This window comes from Mauremys reevesii, linkage group 1, assembly GCF_016161935.1.
Source record: "Mauremys reevesii isolate NIE-2019 linkage group 1, ASM1616193v1, whole genome shotgun sequence".
In the NCBI taxonomy this organism is placed as follows: domain Eukaryota; kingdom Metazoa; phylum Chordata; order Testudines; family Geoemydidae; genus Mauremys; species Mauremys reevesii.
Genome location: NC_052623.1, coordinates 138,948,081 through 138,968,822, shown reverse-complemented (window position 1 = coordinate 138,968,822; position 20,742 = coordinate 138,948,081). Strand labels below are relative to the sequence as shown.

General features: G+C 40.0%; 1 protein-coding gene and 1 long non-coding RNA gene across 7 annotated transcripts in view; one reads left to right on the top strand and one right to left on the bottom strand.

Annotated features, from left to right (window-relative positions):
• Window positions 1-20,742, bottom strand: part of GLRA2 (glycine receptor alpha 2) — a 220,322-nt gene that overhangs the window by 63,577 nt on the left and 136,003 nt on the right. The window lies entirely within an intron of this gene.
• Window positions 7,527-12,965, top strand: LOC120396112. Of its 3 annotated transcripts, none has more exons than XR_005592987.1 (4): window positions 7,527-7,730; window positions 8,502-8,906; window positions 11,129-11,301; window positions 12,522-12,598. It is a non-coding gene; the product is annotated as an uncharacterized LOC120396112 (long non-coding RNA). The 3 variants fall into 3 exon arrangements; XR_005592988.1 differs by having other exon boundaries at window positions 11,101-11,301; XR_005592989.1 differs by lacking the exon at window positions 11,129-11,301 and having other exon boundaries at window positions 12,522-12,965.

Genomic DNA, 20,742 nt, shown 5'->3' with positions numbered 1-20,742 from the left:
CCATGGTCTACGTGCAAAAATAAAGATAGTTGTTCAGCACCTTTAACAAACACAGCATGATATTAACATTCACAGCTGGCATTTTGTTCCTTCAAGTAAGTTATCTGAAACTACGCCGGTGAAATAATGACAATGGTAGCATCATTTGCACTCATTTTGTAAGGGGCTTCATTAAATGACTATTGTTTCTGACATAATGACATTTCTGAATTACCTGTGTATAAAGTGTGGGTAGGTGGTGGGAAGGGAATGAATGAGTGTGCCTCTTAGCACATACTGATTCACTGCTTTTTTTGTTGTTCTCTAAAAACAATGTTTAGTTTTAAACCTTTGCTTAAATTACTACAATTCCTGTTCAAGTTTTAATTTGGAAAAATAATCTGTATTCAGGGGACTGATTATTCTGCCAGTTTCAAGGACATGGCTCCCAAAAGGACATGTGTGCAACTGATGGGATAATCAAGCCCCATTAGTGCAAAACTGGCCACATGGCAACCTGTAATATGTTCTGTACACTTACTCCAGAAACTATTTAGCACGCTTTTATAAATCAACCACCACACTGATTCTGTGGGCTGGCCTACATTACAAAATGCACAAACCTTATCATGAACAGCCAAGTTAGCTGACATGATGCTAATCATAACAGGCTGGTTAGTGTAGATGAGAGCAGATCTCATTCAGAATCATCTAAGAAGATATCTCTGATTGTCAGCTAACTGTTTAATGACACAATATGCTGATCCAATGCTGAAATCAGTTTCCTGATTTACACTCTTTGGTCCCTCATGCTCACCATTGTCTCAGCTAACATGACTTTTCACAATTTCCACATGCAAAAAATTGTCTAGTAAAGATAAGACCCCAAAAGACTTTTCCTCAGGTCTCCAGAGAACATTTTACCCTTTCAGCCTGTTTAAAACATTCCATTGTAGCAACTGGCCTATTCTGCACACTCTTGATCACACTAGGGATGTTTACACCAGGCCTGAGGCTTGGTCTACACTAGAAACTTATGTCGGTATAACTATGTCACTCAGTGGTGTGGAAAATCCATACCACTGAGTGACACAATTATACCGATCTAACTCCTGGTGTAGACAGTGCTATGTCAATAACAGGACTTTCCCCATTGAAATAGCTATCACCTCTCGGGAGGTGGAGTACCTACGCCAATGGGAGAAGCTCTCCTGTCATCATAGATAGGGTCTTCACTGAAGCACTAACGATGCAGCTGTGCCACTGAAGCATTTTAAGTGTAGACATTCCGTGAACTGCAATGAAGGAAGAGAGAAGCACATTCACTGTATTTACATATGCTGTGTGATTGAGAAGCCCCAAATGCTAGAGAAAAAACATTAGAAATAAGCTATTCAGCATTTTGCTTCTCTGCTTTTTTAATAGGAGTTTATTATGTTAAATCTTTTACAAGTAATATAACTCATGGAAGTTGACTGGTTTAGAAGCCTGAAGCTAGTGGACCAAATTTTGATATAAAATACACCCTTAAAAATGCTTATGGATCTTTGAAGTCCTCCTTTATGCAAACAAGACTGTATTTAAACAAACAAACTGATAAGTAGGCACAGTTTGAATGTGCAAATGCCTCTATGGGGATACAAAACTTGGGGTTTGTATGCGATGGATGAATAGAATATATTTGCACATGAAATTCAGGCAGCTAGTTTTGGCCAGTGTGACAGAAACTTGGTCAACAGGTTCTAGACCCAGCAGTTCGTGCACTTATGCAAGTGTTTGTAAGCTTTTTTCCCCTTTTTATCTGATTTGGCTACTCTCTTCATGTCTGGCCACTTTGGACATAGTTTCTTTTCCAAAATTGGAACAGTAGTTCTGTATGATCTTCCCATCAGGAGCTGTGCTAGACTACATCCAGTAGCTGTTGTCGGTGTTGTCTATACCTCAGAAGAGCAAGGAATGGATCTTCCTGCTGAAGGATTTTCTTGGCTGTCTGTACAGTTCTCTCAGCCTCTCCATTCACTTGTCAGTAATGTGGGCTGCTAATAATATGATAAAAATCATATCTCACTTGGACTGACAAATTCCACTGCAGTGAATTGTGGGCCCGTCATTAGTTGTTCAGGAATACTAAAATGAGCAAAAGCGCACTTCAGTTTCTCGATAACACTGCAACATGTTATATCTTTCATGTGCATTATTCTGGAAAAATAGTCCACTAGGACCAGGTAATAATGTCCTCCGAATTTACAGAAATCTGTAGCTGGTTTCTTCCAAGGTCTGTCTGATACAGGTATTGTTTTTCCGTATGGTTCAGCATTGTCACTTAGGGTTATTTGTATTGGATCTCCTTTAAAAAGTCCAATATCACCAAATACTCCATAGAATTCTTCTCCCTTTCTCATCAACCCCAACATAGCTGTCACATCGTGGCTGGGAAGGTTGTTGGTCTTTGATCCTTTGATCACAAAGACAAAAACTTTGCATTCAGAGTGTAAGTTGTTCTGCGGTAAACTAGCCCATATAGTTCAGAATACCTCCACGGCTAAATCAGAGGGAAAGGGGTTGAAGGTGATTGTAAATCCCTTCTGATATGACTGTCATGTCTGCTCTTGAATCAATTTTAAAGTCAACAGTCTTTCCATTACTATTCAGTTTCACTCTCCAGACAGTCTCTGTGATCACATGTGATCGATTCCAGAAACAATCGCTTTTGACTGTCTATATTGTTAGTCAACTCCTGACTGCTTTGGTGTGACAAACAGCTGCAAAATATCCATAGTTTGTGCATTTATTACATCTTTTGCCTTTGGCTGGACACACACCACTTGAGCTGTGAATTTTTCCACATCTTGTGCACTTAGTCTGAAAGGTTTTGTAGTTAACCTTGAGTTGTCCTTCTTAGCTTCATGGGTCTTATGATACTTAATTTTACTACTCATGCTGAGTCTTTTTACAGCTTCTAAGCTAGCTTCTTGTTTCTCAAGTCTGCTAATTTGCTCTTGGTTTTGCTGTTTCGCCAGCTCAGACTGCTTTGCTAATTGAATAGCTGTGTGCAGGGTTAGATTTTGCTTGTAATTGTAGCTGCTGTGAAAGATTTTTATTTGCAAACCCTATTATTAATTTCGCTCTCATAATTTCATGTTTTATAGGCCCCTAATTACAGTTTTCAGCCAATGTATGTAAAGCTCTGATAAAAGATTCAACCGATTCCCCTGGATGTTGAATTTTCTGGTTACACATGCCCTTTCACAAACCCCATATCTCTGAGGTATGAAGTATGCATCAAACATAGCAAGAACCCTTTCATAGTCATCTTTGTAACTGTCTTCAGTAAAGGTCAAAGATTTAAAGATATGCCCTACCTTCTCCCCATAGCATACATTAAAGAGATACCAGGATGTCTCCAGTTTCCTTGTGGAGTTTGATTGCAATGGAAAATCTTGCAAAATGTTGTTTCCAGTCTGTCCATTCTAAAGGCCTGTGAAAGCTGAAGTTCTCTTGGGCATTGAAGAGTGGCATGTTGATGAGATCAAACCTGCAACTTTGTTTTTTACTCCTGTTTGCAAAATTTGTTGCTGTTTTGCTTCTGTTTTCCTCTGGCAGTTAGGTTGCCTTTACTTCCGACATCATGTGATGTACCAGATATGGACTGGTTACAGAGCTTCCATTATAGAGAGATACAAGAGATGCTTACCCTTTTAGACACTTTAATACACTGCTCACTCTGGCTATTACCAGCTCAGATACTAAACATGGCACTGCCTAATGGCTAAATATTTTAATGCAGTTTTACATTCCATTACAGCATCTGAGCAGGAGTTTTATGAATGCCAGTGGTGCCTAAATGTTGGCCTTAACTGCCTAAAGTGGCAGCTGGGTACCTAAGTTCCCCCTCTGGGTTACTACTCTCCTAGCCGTATGATAGACTGTCTTTGTGTAATTTTGATAGCTCTGTGGCAGATGTGCTTAGTTCTAGGAGCTAACATATAAGACAAACTACTGGAATCTGCTTTGTCTTTAAGCAAGTGGTAAAGTGTTATTACAAGCATTATGTCAGAAAGGAATACCCAAATGTTCTCAGGGGTTTGCCTTATCATCAATCACAGACAAGTCAGCAGCAGCTGGAGCTTGTCATTTTTTCCAAAAGGGGACTGAGGACTTGTTTACTTTTACTCTTCAGTCTATATCAAGACCACTTCCACTCAGTTCCTCAAGAATGTCCTTTATTTGGCATACAGCAAATCTACGCTGAGTTGATCAGACTCAAGCACAGAGGTGGGGTATAAGGCATACCACACATCCAAAGTTACGCAGCCAACCTCTTCCTTTATATACATTTACACATTGCAGTGCATTGACTATATTTTGCATTGCATGCTTTGGGATTGGCTTGGTCACTTTGTAGGAAGTAACCCTTGTACAGCACGTTCTGTCCATGCCTGACTTACTCTTTACCTCATCTTACACTCCAGGCTTATCTTATCCATTGTTATCCTGTCCACTGTAAATGGTTCCCTGGGTGTTCCCCCTTCTCTTAGCTAGTACAGCCATTCTGTTTCCAGCCTGCTGATCCACTTACCACCCTAACCTTGACTCCCAACAAATGCAGCCTCACCCCACTCAAGTACTCATGTTAAGCCAGGTCTACACACTTGTGCCAAATCCTTCCTGTCCTACTGTGCTGTTCAGTGTTTGCCCCAGGCTTCTACCCTGTCTCAGGCTTTGGTGTCCTCACTGTTATGGAAAGTCTGAGGTTCAGCCAGCTTCTCTGCACACCCTTACTGAAATCATAATAGAAAACAATGTGAACTTTCCTTTTGGGAAGCTAAGACATTGTGAAACTGTTCATTCTCATTCTCTTAGTGTCCCTGTATGTGACGCCACTGCTTAATTCTTGTTCTTTTAAATGACACTTCTTTTGCTTTGCAAGTTTTAGTTACTATTATCCAAATCTCACTTTCTTTTGGCAGCTTAGCTACCTGCAGCACATAACTGGTCTTTTCTTTTGAGGTCATTCATGTGAGTGGACTGGATTGTTTACAATTACTGACTCCTTATACAGGCTAAAAATATCAGCTCTGTAAATGCCATTGTAGATACTGTTCATGAGAGGATCAATTAATTCATGGCTGCACACATGCCGATAGCCACCAGACTGCATGCACAAGCAATACTGGAGAAAGAGCCAAAGACTGAACATTCTTTATCTGAGCCAGATTCAGCTTGACTCTTAAACAGGTGTGTAATGCCTTGGGGGGGGGGGAGGATAGTTTATGGGAGGGGCATATCAGGTATAAGGAACCTCATTCCCCTTTTATGGTGGCCATAAAGGCCAGGTCAAATTCCAATCCTTGTACTCAGGGGAGAACAGGGAGTGCAGAGTGCTCCAGAAGCACAGTGATCATGTTCAATTCATTGGATCCACCCCCACATGCACCAACTATAAGGGATAGTTGGCTGCACAGGGCAAGATTCAGCTGCACCCCATAAAAGAGTACAGTAGGCCCAGTAGTTCTGGGAGGAAGAATGTCTCCTACTGCTTCCCCAGGGTAGTGTGGCTTTGCAAGGACCCTTGCTACAGACTGCTTCTAAATGGCACAATCTCTCAATCTCCGTTCATAGCAGCAGTAGAGCTTTAATCTCTTATAAAACAGCCCCAAGACAGCATACAAACGAGTAGAGATGTATGAAATAAGGTGAGCTCACTTCTCACAGGTTAGCGTTTGGGTATGTTCTTTCATTTTTATCCATGCAGATTTCCAATTCACAGTTCCACATTGTATCTTAGGTCCAAAGACAGGTGTAAATATATCTACTGCTAGTCAGATATTTCTCTGGCCAATTTTAGGTGCTTCATTGCTCCTGAGGGGAGCTGGTAACCATAAGATTCCAATAATATCAGGAATAACTGCCTGAAAGAATTTGGAGGATTGTTTTCTTTTAAATAGCTGGAGTTATTACAACAGAAATGGGTCATAGATCGATCGTCAGACAAAATATGAAGAGCTAAAGTGATCCCTGCTGTAATTCTATTGACTTCCGTGGAGTCGATGCTATGTCTCCATCAAACTTTCTGCATTGCCATGAAGGAAAGTTTTGGGGGTTGTTAGTATTTTATTTGAAATTATTGGAATTAATCAGCACTGGCATAGATGTCATTCATTCATTGGCTTAATCCCAAGTGAAAGTTAAGTGCATTCCACAGTTTGTAGGTGAAGGGGGTTTTTTCCTTTCTTGGTTTAGGGTTGGAGTCAGTGAGGGAGACTGAAATATTTCCATTTGCTTGTAGGCTTGTGGGAAGGGTATGAGTTTGGCCAACTTTTCTCTAAAGTCACATTTGGGAAGGTTATTAAGGGACATTATGTTTTCAGTGGTATTCCTGGAAAAAGAGTTGAAATTAACATGAGACTTTCTCTGTGATGTTTGAGCTAATGGATTTTCTTCACTTAAGTAAGTTTTGATTGGGAGTTAGGTTTACTCAGATTAGTTAAAAACAAGTTAACAGAGAAGTTTAATTCCTGTAAAAACAATTTGTCTAAATGGGTTCAAACCCTGGATCACATCTCCCACAAAGAACAAAGGGAAAAAGTTAAGGTTTTTTCCCCCTCTTAGATCATTGTTTTGTTAGTACTTGTGTTTAATGCTCTGTGGATAGCTGGCATGTGCATTTATAAATTGAAGCTTCTCATGTGAGTCTCGCACCACCCAAAGCTTTGCCAGGATAGAGAGCAGGAAGCCTTGAGGGATTTCAGTATGGAATATAGAAGACTAAGCCCCTACCACCCATATCACAAAAAGCAGATGTGAGTCAAACCAAACCTATCAGCATTAGACAATGAACATCATTTTCAGTTTTATGATGCAAGCATAAGTTCAAATCTGTTGTTTCTTTACTTGGCACAAAGCAAAAGCTGTTTTAAGGAAGTGGTTTATGGATTCTGGGCCAAATTGAGGTCCATATTGTTGGTAGTTGGAGTGATGTCGACAGGCCATTCTACAGCAGGAGCCCTTAGAGGAACTGTTGAGGAAACAGTGGGGGTGAAGGACCTCTCTGGCTTTAAGATTAAGCTTGATAAGTTTATGGAGGGAATGGTTTGATAGGATAATGTGATTTAGTCAATAGGTCAATAACGTGCCACCACTGGTAATTAGTACCTAGGGTCAATGTTGGGATATTGAAAGTCTTTTTCCTGAGTGTCTGGCTCGAGAGTCTTGCCCACATGCTCGGGGTTCAGCTGATCGCCATATTTGGGGTCGGGAAGGAATTTTCCTCCAGGGTAGATTGGCAGTGGCCCTGGAGGTTTTTCGCCTTCCTCCACAGCATGGGGCAGGGGTCTCTTGCTGGAGGATTATCTGCTACTTGAAGCCTTTAAATCAGGATTTGAGGACTTCAACATCTGAGTCAAGGGAGAGAATTATTTCAGGAGTGGGTGGGTCAGCTTTTGTGGACTGCATCTTGCGGGAGGTCAGACTAGATGATCATAATGGTCCCTTCTGATCTTAAGTTCTATGATTCTATGATTCTATGACTTCGGCAGAATTTCTCCTGGAGCTTGGGAGACTGCAGGCTAGACAGACATCTCCCCCACCCACTTTGTAAAGGGGCTCTTCCACATCCTATGCTGGCTTAGTTCTAATGGCCGGTGTAGGGGACATGACTTCCTCTCCCAGCCCCTTTTGATGTGGCTTGTGCCAGTAGCAGCACTAGCCTGGTCCAGGACTTATGTTCAAGGAATACAAAGACTGACTGGGTACAGATACTGTTCAGGGTACAAAGGAGGAGAATGACTCCTTGTGTCCTCTTCCACCACATTCCTCTACTTGTGTACCTTGGGCTGGGCATGATCTGGAACTATAAATATTACTAGTAAAATACTGCATGAAATGTACAAGTTCTGTTCTGTAAAGTCTGTTACATTTTAAAACAATGTATAGGTAACATTTTATATAGTGATTAATTTTAAAGGAAAGGTTTGTGTGGGAAGAGGTTGGTTGGGGTTATGTTTGGAGGGTTTTTTGGGGGGAGGCGGGTTGTTAAAGAAATTACATTTTCACTTTTCCTTCAAGCTAATACCAGTGTTTTCGGCAATTATTTGAAAAACAAGCAAATAAAAACTCATAAAACTCAGCAGTAACCACATTTTACCCAATTTCACTTTGAAATCACAATTTTCAAAGGATTTTGACTAAAACATACACATCTGATCACTTTCATGCATACAAGTTTCATGTGACTTGTGGCTGGATTGCAAACGTTTTTTTTTAAATTAGCTCCAGTTGTCTAGTATATTACAACTACTTCTGACAGTTCCTTTGCTTTTCCTCAGTCATCTTGTTCACAATGTATATTTATCTCATAAAAAGGTGAGGTCCTATTCAACCAGATGAAACATCTGGTTTCCCAATTTTATTTAAATTTGGTTTTGAGTTTTAATTGTAAACTTCCAAATATAAGATTGTTCCTAAATATACATAATGAGCAGATTTTCCATTAACTCTATATCTGTTTTTTAATGTTGTAGATTTTAGAAGACTCTGTGGGACAGGGACTGTCTCTTCCTGTGTGTTTGTACAACACCAACAGAATCGTGCCCTGATCATGACTGGAGCCTCAGGGTGTTCATGTAATCATCAACATCTTCTTGCTGAACAATATTTATCACAGACAGAAGAGAAAGACAGGCTTACAGAAGCAGTTCTCAAGAAGTGCATGCTTCAGTCTTTACTCATGTTGCAATATCTCACTTGAATGATGCTAAAGGAGAAGCTTCCAATAGCTCCACTTTGACACTCATTTAAATTATTCGGATCTCTTGGGTCTGCAAAAGTGGTCTGGAAATTTCATGAGAACAGGCATTCTCCAAAGATATCAGGCACTTCTGTTTCTGGTCACAGCTGGAACGCCTGAGAGAACAACCTTTCTTATGGTATCCTAGCAACTCCACTTCTAGCCAGAAAAAGTGAAGTGTGTGTGTGTGTGTGTGTGTGAGAGAGAGAGAGCGAGAGAGAGAGACAGAATGTTTTCAAAAACTTTAAAATAAATATGCTCACTTCAACTTTGCTTCTAGAAATGGGCATATTAGCAAGCAGTGGAGTGAATTGTTTTTACTTCTGCTTACTTTTGAAGCCACCTTATCTAATTTACAAATTTTAGGCCAGCCCAGTCACCTTCAGAAATCTGTTTAAAGACAAAAAGGATGTAAATTCCAATGTAAAGCTGAAAGTCCTTCTTGTATTGCTTTTAACTGCCATTACACATAACTTTTATTCTTAGGTGTTAATGGCAATTACTGAGTATTCTGGGCCCTCTTGGAAGACTTTACTGTGATACAGTTGTAAGCAGAGGTATTTAAATGTAACATAATACAACTTGCCCTGGCAATATTCCCAGAGCAGGAGTAAGCTGTTTGCAACAGTTCCCTGGCAAACTACATGCTTACTTGTCAAATATACTTTAACACTTACTTTTGTTTTATTCCCATTATTGAATTGTATTACATTTTTGAGGAGAATATTAACAAAAAAAACCCCATCTTTTTTAAATCTACTAAGATCACTTTTAATCCAGCCCTTGAGCTCCTGCTGGAGAGCAGGGTCTGGGGCTTGCCCTGCTCCAGCACTCCAGCTGAGATGTAGGGGCCTGTGCGGCTTCCAGAAGCAGTGGCATATGCCCCCCTCCGGCTCCTACGTGTGGGGCAGCCAAGAGGCTCCATGTCATATGCTGCCCCCCAGGGCTGCCCAGGGGGGGCAAGTGGGACAGTTTGCCTCAGGCCCCAGGCTCCGCAGGGGCCCCCATGAGAATGGCTGAGGCTCCCTCCCCGGCCCCACCCGACCCCGTCTCCGCCCCTCTCCCGGAGCCTCAGAGCATCCAGCAGTGTCCTGGACAGCTCTGGGGGGGCCTGAGCTCCTCCCTGCTCAGAGCTGTGTGGTAAGGGGGCGGGGCTGTGAGCTCCCGGCCCCCATACCCCCCGGCTCTGAGCGGGAGGAGCTCAGGCTCCCCCGGAGCCACGCTACAGCTGTCGAGGGACACTCCTGGATAGGCTGAGGCTCCGGGTGAGGGGCGAGCCGGGGGTAAGAGGCCGGGGCCAGGGGGGGTTGGCTAAGGGGCAGGGAGTCCCGGGGACAGTCAGGGGTTAGGGAGGGGGCAGAGGTTGTGGGGGGGCGGTCAAGGGACAGGGAATGGGGAGGTTGGATCATGGGCGTTCCAGGGATCTGTCAGGACTTAGCGGGGGGGTGGATAGGGGTTGGGGCAGTCAGGGGACAGGGAGCTGGGGTGGGGTGAGGTCTCTGGGGGATGGTGAGGGGACAAGGAGCAGGATGGGTTGGGGATTCTGAGCGTGGTGGGCAGTCAGGAGGCAGGAAGTGGGTGGGGGTCAGGTAGGCGGCAGGACCAGGCTGTTTGGGAGGCACAGCCTTTGCTACCCTAAAGCTCATTCAGCAGTTTGAGGCTTGCAGACAAGCCAAGCTGTTAGCTTTTCCATTAGGGCTACCATCCCTTTCACTTCTCAAATGCCAAATTATAGTCTATATTTAATTTCAGTGCCATAGGGAGATTCATGTCAGGGGAGGGTAGCTTCATTAAAAATTAGCCACTGGGGGAGGGATCACATGAGAAAAGCAATATCCTTCCCAACCCTCCCAAGGGAGACCCCCTTCCCCTGAATTCCCTGAGGCTTAAGAGGGGTTAATTCAATGGTTCTCAAACTTTTGTACTTTTGACCCCCCTGCACATATCAAACCTCTGAGTGTGGCTCCCCCCTTATAAATTGAAAGCACTTTTTAATATTTTAACACTATTATAAATGCTGGAGGCAAAGCAGGGTTTGAGGTGAAGGCTGACAGCTCGCGACCCCCAGTAATAACCTTGTGACCCCCTGAGGGGTCCTGACCCCCAGTTTGAGAACCCCTGGGTTAATTTAATTTTAGCACCCTGTGTCCATTCACATGCATGTGCTATTTTGAGCATTTCAGTTTTCACAACATAGGCTCATCCCAGATTCTGGAACAAGCTCAAATGCTCAGTTCATGGAGTATGTACATAAGCTATACTAAAGACAACCAAAACAACAACAAAATCTATTAGGAAGTGCTGGTGGGATGACTTGTGGATTGTCGTTTCAGTGCCTCATGCTCCCATTCTTCTGTATAGACTGTGCTTCCTGGTCAGACTACATCTTCCACGGTGCACTTTAGTGTCTCCTCTTGAGAAGGGAGGTGGTGCACCTTCAGAGTCAAGCCCGTAGAGGAGAATGGAGACACAAAACAATGGAGCTCCAACTCCTGTCAGGCACTGTGGCAGCATATTCAAATAGAAATATACAGGTATTGGCCCAAATATTTTAGTTTTCAGGTCTTTGGTTTGTCAATGAAAAATAAAACCAAAAAGTTTTCACATAAAGCAGACCTTTTTCTCAAAAAAAATTTGGTTTAATCAAAAACCCAATTTTCCATAAAAAAAAAACAGCTTCCTCAAGCCAGGTCTTCAGCTGATGTAAACTGAACTCAGTGGAACCATGCCAGTTTATACCAGCTGAGAATCTGTCCCCCTTTCCGCAGAGCAGATCTCTGTGGTATATTCTGCATGTGTTCTGTGCAGATAAAAAAGCTACAGTGCTCATAAAACTGCAAGATTTTATCCAATTTATCCAGACAAGCTCAGCATTTGATTTTCAGAGAGCGTCTACAATTTGTTCTATAGGCGACTGGGCCAACTAAAGCATAGGAGAGCATCCATGAGCTTACATTAAATCTTGAGAGCCACATTCTACCCTCGTCCTGCATCCAGAACTCCTGCTGAAGTTGTGTAAAAATAGAAAGTAAAAAACGAGTATGGGTGTTACAAAAGGAGGAGTTGGCCACCCCTGTTACAGTGACTGGGATATGCCGGCATCTGACTTCATCCTCATTCAAACATGCAGATGCACTACAAAGTCCTCCAGATAGTGTGCGAATAATTGAGACCTTAGGTACTCTGATGCCATGGTGAAATGTACTATGATGTTAGTCTAAAAGAAATGCTCTTGTTCAAACAGGAATTAATTCAGAAAATTAAGTCTGACCTAGTTATACAGGAGGTCAGACTAGACAGATGATAACATTGGTCCCTTCTGGCTTTATAATCTACGATTGTATAAATGCCCCCAAAACATAGGCAGATGTATGTAGATATGAAGCCAAGGACTCTGGCACACTACTCTCTGCTATGCAAAAGTATCAACCTGGGTCACAAACAAACAATAATCAAGATGGAATATAAGCAGCTTATAAACCAAAGGTTTTGGGGCAAGTACAGTCAAGTGGTTATGAATTCTGGAAATGTGTAATGATTTCAACTTGCAAGACAATTTTTATATCTGAGAAATATCACAGCCCTTTTCTGAGGTCACTGCCTAGACCATACAAGAGTCTTTTTTAAAGGGACAGGCTATTCGGGGGAGGGGGAGGGGGAACGATCATGTAGCTACCTGTTGTTTCAGTAATTTTTAGTTCAAATGTCCTCAGTTTACAAGTAAACATGACTCTTTCTTTTCTCTCATTTCCAGCTGCAAGAGTAAAATTGAGTCCTGTTGGTCACACATTTCTTCACCTGTAATAAAAGTTCTTCATGCTGAATTATGCACTCTATGCAGCCCCCTTGTCTCTATATCAGACCTGCAGTGTCATTTCTGTAACCCACTTGTCCTCAGTGGGTTTGCAGAGGTGTAACAGACTGGAACTAAAACAGTTGTTCGGATGATACTTGAGATGGAATATCACCCACAGCTCTCTCATTATTAGCTGTGTTGACTCTGCAGGTCTAACAGGAGTAAAAACAAATTTTGTGAAAACATTTTTATCAGTGGATCAGACTCTGACTACATAAAAGGACCATATCTAGGTAAGAAGGTACCAATTATAAATGGCCACTTTGTAGAGTAAAAATTGAACCTTAGTATTTTCAGTGTTTATGCATTATGCAGGAATTTCTACTTTTTCCTCATTTTGTACCTTTGGTCTAAAATTATTGTATTTGCCCTTTGATTTAAAATTGATTGTAATATACAGAAGCTTTTGTGAAACCGTGTAAAAAGTCATTACTATAGGTGCTACGACTCAGTTTTGCCTTTCTGGTTTAGGTGTTAGAAATGAAAACCCAGTAAAATAGCCCATGGGGCAAAAGTCTGTGTTCATTACTCTCCCTTTAATCTCCTATTATGAAGCACATAAGCAAAAATAATCTCATACCCATCTCCTAAATATTAATTTAGATTTGCTTTGAGCAATTTCTATGCATGTATAGTTATTGATTTATTTTAAATGGTCTTCACTAAGACTAGTTCATTATTTTTCTCCCTCTCATTTATGCTTGGCCAGTTTTCTTCTTTTTGCTGTTTATTCTTTATTTTGTTCGCACATGCTAAATTCTACACTGTAAGTTTACTAGTTTTAAATGCCAAAGCCTATGTGCATTTTTATTTTGGCAATATTTAAAAAAAAGATTGTAATAGTCTTTGTTCATTTTAAGTTGCCAAAATGGTCGTCTACATACCTTTGATGCTGAAAAGCTCTCTCTCGGTTTTCTTTCTTCTAAGGCTAAAATCGCCACTGGCACTTCATTGTCTCATAATTAATGAAAACCAGAAACTTGTATGTATTTTTCCTAATCCCTATCATTCATATTTAATGTTACACATACTTGCCTTTTTTTTAATTCACCTCAACAAATAACACACACAAATATAGGCAAACAAAGCATATCTTTTTGATATCCTTTTTACTAAACATTCCCACTGTCCATTTAGATAGCTGAAATTATTATTCAGCATCATATTAGCAGATGTATGAGATCTAATCCACTTGTTTCTTAAAGTGAATTTAATGTTCAAGACAGATGTTCAGTCTAGGAATTTGGTACTGCATTGTCATTTCCCTTTTTGGAACTCCATTTAGCTCATTGGGATTTGGTAGGTTCAGGGGTGTACCTGCATGGTACTTAATACAGTATTGGAGTTGATCTCCATTTCATTAGCTAAATGAATTTGAATCACTGTACAATATAACTGCTCTTATATCCTTTGCAAGTTATTACTTGACTTTACTTAATTGTTCTGCTCTTTGATTTCAGTTTCAGCAGCAGTACAACATCTACATATTCTGTGACTGATAAGAAAATGGTCATAGAAGCTTTCAAAGTCCAGTTTTTGTTCCTATTAGTGTTCTAATACATCTGTCTTTATCATCAGGATTTTGATATTTAACTATTTGGTGCCTGTATGGAAGTTATACAATAAGTTAATGAAACAGTTTGTGTTTCATTATGAGTCAATACAGTGCCATGGACAAGCTTAGCCTTAAAGAAAGTAAAAACTGTTAGAGCCCATTGCAGCAACAAATACATACCAGCAACCATTGCTATATAGTGATACAAACACATAGAGCACTACAATTAAAAAACAAAACACATCATCCTGTTCCTAATCAAAATGCAGATGATATTGAGTTTTATTAGTTTCCTCCCATTAAAAATGCTAAAGTTAGCCAATTTTGCTGAAATGGCTATACTGCAAATGGACCTTGGCTTTAATTTGTTCTGGACAAGTGTAAGTCATTGCAAAACATTTTATTTTTCAGTGATGTTAGGAATGTTTTAACTACAAAAGGTATAAAAGATTGTAGAAGTCACAATTCTACAAGAGCAAAAGACTACAACATTGGTTAAAAGCCCATCCTGGCTAAGTGGGAAAATAAATGCAGCAATTAGAAATTTAAAAAAATCACAACAACAACATCTAACAAGCGGGAAAAAGGGGAAGTAGATAGCAATAAATATAAAGTAGAAGTTATGAACTGTAGGAAATTTATAAGAAAAACTAAAGAGATCAGGGACAAATCCATAACTGGAAGGCGAAGAACAATAAAAGTTTTTTAAGTATATCAGAAAAAAAAGAAAACATAATTGTATATCCATTACTAGATGGAGATGGTAAAATTGTTTATGTGGATGCAGAAAAGGCAAAAGCATTCAATAAATATTTCTGTTCCATATTTGGAAGGAAGCAGAATGATATATTCATATTGCATGAGTATAATGAACTACTTTCCAGTCTATTGGTAATTAAGTAGGATGTTAAACAGCATCTTCTAGAGAAAGACAAGATGGGTGTGGTAGTATCTTTTATTGGACCAACTTTTGTTGGTGACAAACATAGGCTTTTGAACTTACAGAGAGCTCTTCAGGCCTAGGGAGAAACATTTTAAAGTGAGCAAGCCCAGATAACCTGCATCCAAAAGCCCAAAAAGAGATTGCTGAGGACATCTCTGGCCCACTGATATTAATTTTTATTTATTTTTGAAATATTGGGGAGATTTCAGAAGACTGGAAGAATGCTAATGGTATGTCAATATTCAAAAGGGGAAGGGGATGACCTGGTAACTATAGGCCAGTTAGCCTGACATCGGTCCAAGTGGAAATAATGGAATAAATTACCTGGGATTTCAATCAATAAAAAAAATTGAAATGTCATTAATGCTAGTCAACATAGTTTTCTGGAAAATAGGCCTTGCCAAAGAAATCTGATTTCAGTTTTTGATGAGATAATTTGGTTGATAAAGGTAACTGTGTAGATGCAACATACTTAGATGTTTCTTGGGCATTTGACTCAGTCCTGCATGACATTCTGATTAATGGGGAATCATCTAGTGGGGCTCCACTCAGATCAGTTCTAGGCCCAACACTGTTTAATATTTTTATCAATGATCTGGAAGTAAATATAAAATCATTGCTGATAAAATGTGTGGATGGCAAAGATGAATGATGAGGACAGGACAGTCATACAGAGCAATCTGGATTGCTTGGTAACCTGGGCCCATTCAAACAAAATGCTTTTTAATACAGCCAAATGCAAGGTCATACATTTAGGAACAAATATAGTGCAGGCCGTATTTATAAAATGGGTGGGTTGTATCCTCCAAAGGAGTGACTCTGTAAAGGATTTAGGAATCAGAGTGGACAAAACTGAACAGGAGCGCCCAGTAAAATGCTGTGGCACAAAAGGCTAATTGCAGTCCTTCGTGTATAAACGGGAGTAGTGAGTATGAGTAGAGAGGTGATTTTAATCTGTGTACAGCACTGGTAAGACAGATGCAGTATTTCAGTATCTAATTCTGGTAGCTACCTTTTTTAAAGGATGATGGAAAAATTGAAAAGGGTGCAGAGAAGAGCCACAATATGATTCAAGGACTGGGGGAAATGCCTTCCCAGTAAGAAACTGAAGAATTAAGCTTATCAAAAAGAAGACTAAGAAATGACTTAATTATGGATTATAAGCACCGTCATGAGGAAAGTATCAGAGGGGTAGCCGTGTTAGTCTGGTTCTGTAGAAGCAGCAAAGAATCCTGTGGCACCTTATAGACTAACAGACGTTTTGCAGCATGAGCTTTCGTGGGTGAATACCCACTTCATCGGATGCAAGACTTGCATCCAAAGAAGTGGGTATTCACCCACGAAAGCTCATGCTGCAAAACGTCTGTTAGTCTATAAGGTGCCACAGGATTCTTTGCTGCTTCTCATGAGGAAAAAATATTGGTACTAAAGTGCTATTTAATTTAGTGGAGAAAGGCATAACAAGAACCATTGGCTGAAAGTTAAAGCCAGACAAATTTAAATTAGGTAAAAAAAAATGTTAACAATGAGGATAGGATGAGTAATCACTGCAAAGCAGTTGTTTCTCCATCTCTTGATGTCTTCAGATCAAGACTGGATGCCTTTCTCGATGATGTGCTTTAATCAAACATGTATTATTGGGCTCATTACAAGAATCACTGAGAGATTTAAAGATGAAAAACACTATATAAGAGCCAGGTTAAAAAAAACAACTAGATGAAATTCAGTGGCCTGTGTTACACAGGAGACCAGACTAGAGTATCTAGTAGCCCCTTCTGGACTTAAATTCTATGAATCTCAGAAGTTGCTAAGCAACACTGTTCTGCCCAGAAGTTAGAAACAGCCAATGATATTTTCTTCTGATAATGTAATACTGCTAGAGTTTGTGTGGATGGAGTTCTTTGAACTGGTTTCCTTAAACCAGCTGAAACTCGTTCTCAAACTCAGAACATTCCAGCTCTCTAGCTTGTTCATGTGGTTGAACTAAGATTTGTTATTAAAGTGTGCCTCTAGGCTCCTAATATCATTCCAAGCACAAAAATGACCCACAAGCATTTTAATACTCAGAGAGGGCGAGGATATGGTTTTCCCATCCCTTGAGAATTTAAGATTTCAAAAATATTTCCTGTCCTGAATCATGACAAAAAAAAACAAAATCTCAATTTTTTTCACAAATCGAATGTTCAAAAGAGTTTTCAGATCTGGTCAATCAATGTTTCATTTCAATAATTTTGAAACAATTCATTTCAATTTCAACCTTTTAAATGTTGTTTACTTTTTTTATTTTACATTAACATTTCAAAGAAAAAGTTGTTTCAAACTGAAAAATGAAATGTTTTCATTTTGAAAATGTCAAAATGGGACAATTCTTCTATTTCAAAACTGAAAATTAATCAAAACAGAACTTTTCCTTTGGTTCTGACAAATCAGCATTTTATGATGAAAAAACATTCCATCAAAAAATCCCCAACCAGCTCTAATACCCATCTCTGTTACAACAGAAACTCAAAACTGGTAGACTGTGTACTGTATGCAAAGAGGAGTTAAGAGCAAATTGTAATACTATGGCTCAGAGTTCACATTCATTCTTTATTCAAGATGATTTGCAATTACTACAATGCTTTCATCTTTGAAAAGCGTATGAATTACAAGCACATGATGATGATGATGATGATGATGGTTAGCAGCAGCAGGCATTTGTTTAAAAATTCTGCTTAACAGCTGGCAGGAGAAGAAATCAGTGAAGACATTTTTGAACTCTGTTGGGTTCAACAGCTGCTATTAAGGCTGTCATTCTTTAAATAAAAGGCAAGTACATCTGGAGGAAGCCAGTCTAATCATCCAAATCATGAATGAACCTGACCAAATGAACTCGCTGTGTAGTGCATTACACATATCCAAGAAGCCCAAAGTCTTTAAATTAGATAAATGGACTGAGCCTATCTTGTAAATTGCGAAAAGCTTTTACTGCAACTTCATTAATATATGGAAGATGTGCAGCTAATCAACTCTCATAGCCACACTCACCAAGAGAGTTTTATATTAACCAATTTACCAATAAAAAGCACTTGCTGTTACTGTCTTGTCAAGGTTTTTAACAGGTATAGGACAAACAGTTACAAACCATCTGTCTATTGCAGCTGCCAACCAAGAAAACATGAATTCTTATCACCCTACAAACACCACCTGAAAAATGACAAATACACCACAAATGAGTAAGAAATAACAATAATGTATTACCCTTGCCACTCATTAGAAAGGACAAAGAGAGAAAGCGAGACATAGAAAGAAGTTAAGAATGCTGTGCGAATCACTATTTCAGCCATTTCTGGATGTGGACAGGCAATGCTATTTGCCTGTCTGCACATCCAGGGATCCTACTAGATGTGTGCATAAACAAGCTACTGTGCATTGGTTTCTTAATGCCGAACCACTAAATATCATTCCAACCTTAGGGACAAAATGGCAAGGAGTAACAATGACAGTACTGCCTGAATTTTCTCTTTAACTTGAGTCTCTCCCAGTGGCAGGATTTTATTTTCATTTTGAGGAGATTTAGCACAATGCAACAACAACAAAACACCCTCATAAAACAGGACTTTTCAGACAATCACAGCTCCGTTAAAGAAGGGAAAGTGATTTGATTGTTTGAATAACAAACAGCAACTGACCACATTGCCTGGCTCTGAGAGTATGGGTGTTTTCACACACATGTGCGTGTGCGCACACACACACACACACCCTTCCTCCTCCCCCCCTCAATTCTTTTCAGTCTCAGGTAAATAAAAACTAGAGGCTTGTTTGACAAAAAAATCCTCTCATGCATGTATTCCATATGTTGATTTGTCCACCCCATTACAATAAGTTAATGATTTATAATTATATATGCATACACCACTAATTTATACATATACATGTACTGAGAAGGGATTTTTTTTAAAAACTTTTTCCACTTTAAATTTTTTTTCCATTTGTTTACTTTTTTTGTTGATCATGCAAACCAACTCCTTAAATCAGTTCCAATTTAATATTTTCAGAACATAATTATCTTAAACTTTTTCATATAATATAATTTGTACAACCATGGGGCCTGATTTGCTACTGCCTTGATTCTTGTGTAGAGCAAATCAGAATGACAATGGTTTATGCCCACTGTCAACAGGTGTAAAGTACAGCACAAGGTGTCAAGCAGTGAAGAACAAGGCTCATTTTGCCTAGTCTTCCCTCTCCCTTCCATAAAATCTCATAAGTGGAAGCAATAGCAAACTCCCAACTTCTAGAAAGGATAACTAAGGAGAAAAAGAAAGAACTTTGTTGTGGTTTTAGCTTTACTATCTAGACATCATGACAATGATTCATAAAGTGCAGTCATGACTGAGACACATACCATATTTTCATGCCTTAGCAGTCAAACTAAATTGTTTTCGTACCAAGACCATGTTTAGAATACTCTGCTGCAGCAACAGTTGACATCCCTAACACTGGATAGGAAAGCATTTTTTGGCACTACCAGCAACAAAGTGTTAGTGAGGTCATATCCCAGAAATTATAGAAGAAAAGGATGTTAGGTCACCTAGTTCATCCTCCTGCCAGTTCAGGACTGTTCTGTACACTATATTTTCTAGTGCTTTGTGCAGTCCAGTTTGAAATAACTAATAGAGAAGCCATCTTCAGAAATTGAAATTCCCATAACACAGCATCACTCGATAAACTGGGGCCCAATAAGACTGAGACCTTCTGGCTCAGCAGTCACTGGTGTAGTTTATTTACACAGTTCAAACCCACCACCTCTCACCACATATCTCAGGGGGTTTCGGCCTTTCTTGCAGCCAGGAAGGGGGAGAGCTACCCCTCTCCTTCCACTCACTGGCTTCTTCTCCTGCCTTTTGTTTCCTTACTCTGAGCCTGTATATAGCCCCAGGCTAATCAGGCTGGCAGCTTTTCTGCCTCTGCCAATCAGGCTCAGGTTCCTTGCGTCAGCTCCAATTCACCTCTCTTAATTGGAGCTGTAATGACAGAGGTCAGCTCCCTGTCACATGTCCCAAGAAATATTTGATGAATAAAACTTAGATGGGCCAACTGCCCAATACACTTTGTTTTACAGTAATGAGCTGATTGGAATGCAGTGGCTTGTTACCTTTGCACAGAACCCAGGAGGGTTTCTAGTAGCATTATTTCCAATAAAATATTAACAGCAAAATTTTCATAAGTAATGTTCCAGAAGAACTGGTAATTAATGTAAATGAGTGAGCTGCAGTCTTGTACACTGCTGATCTCAAAGAAGGTTCATGGCACTGGTGTGTGTGCAATAGTGGTACTGCACACCCTCTGAGAGTTGCTAAAAGCTGTAAGAAGGTACTGAAGGGTGCGCAGAATAAAGCAAAGAACACTAGTATCTCACCAGTGTTAGGAAACACAACAACTTGGGTCTTGTCTGAGGCTTGAAATGGGCCTTGCTAAATGTCAGCACTATTAAACCTTCAGAGAACGTACCAGAAGTACTCAACAGCCGTCCCAGAGGTATTCAGACACATCTTTTTGTGTATTTTTAGCAGTCATGCACAACAGCAACTAGCGTGTTTGTAGTACAGTAAATACCAGAATATTTACTATAAAGCCTA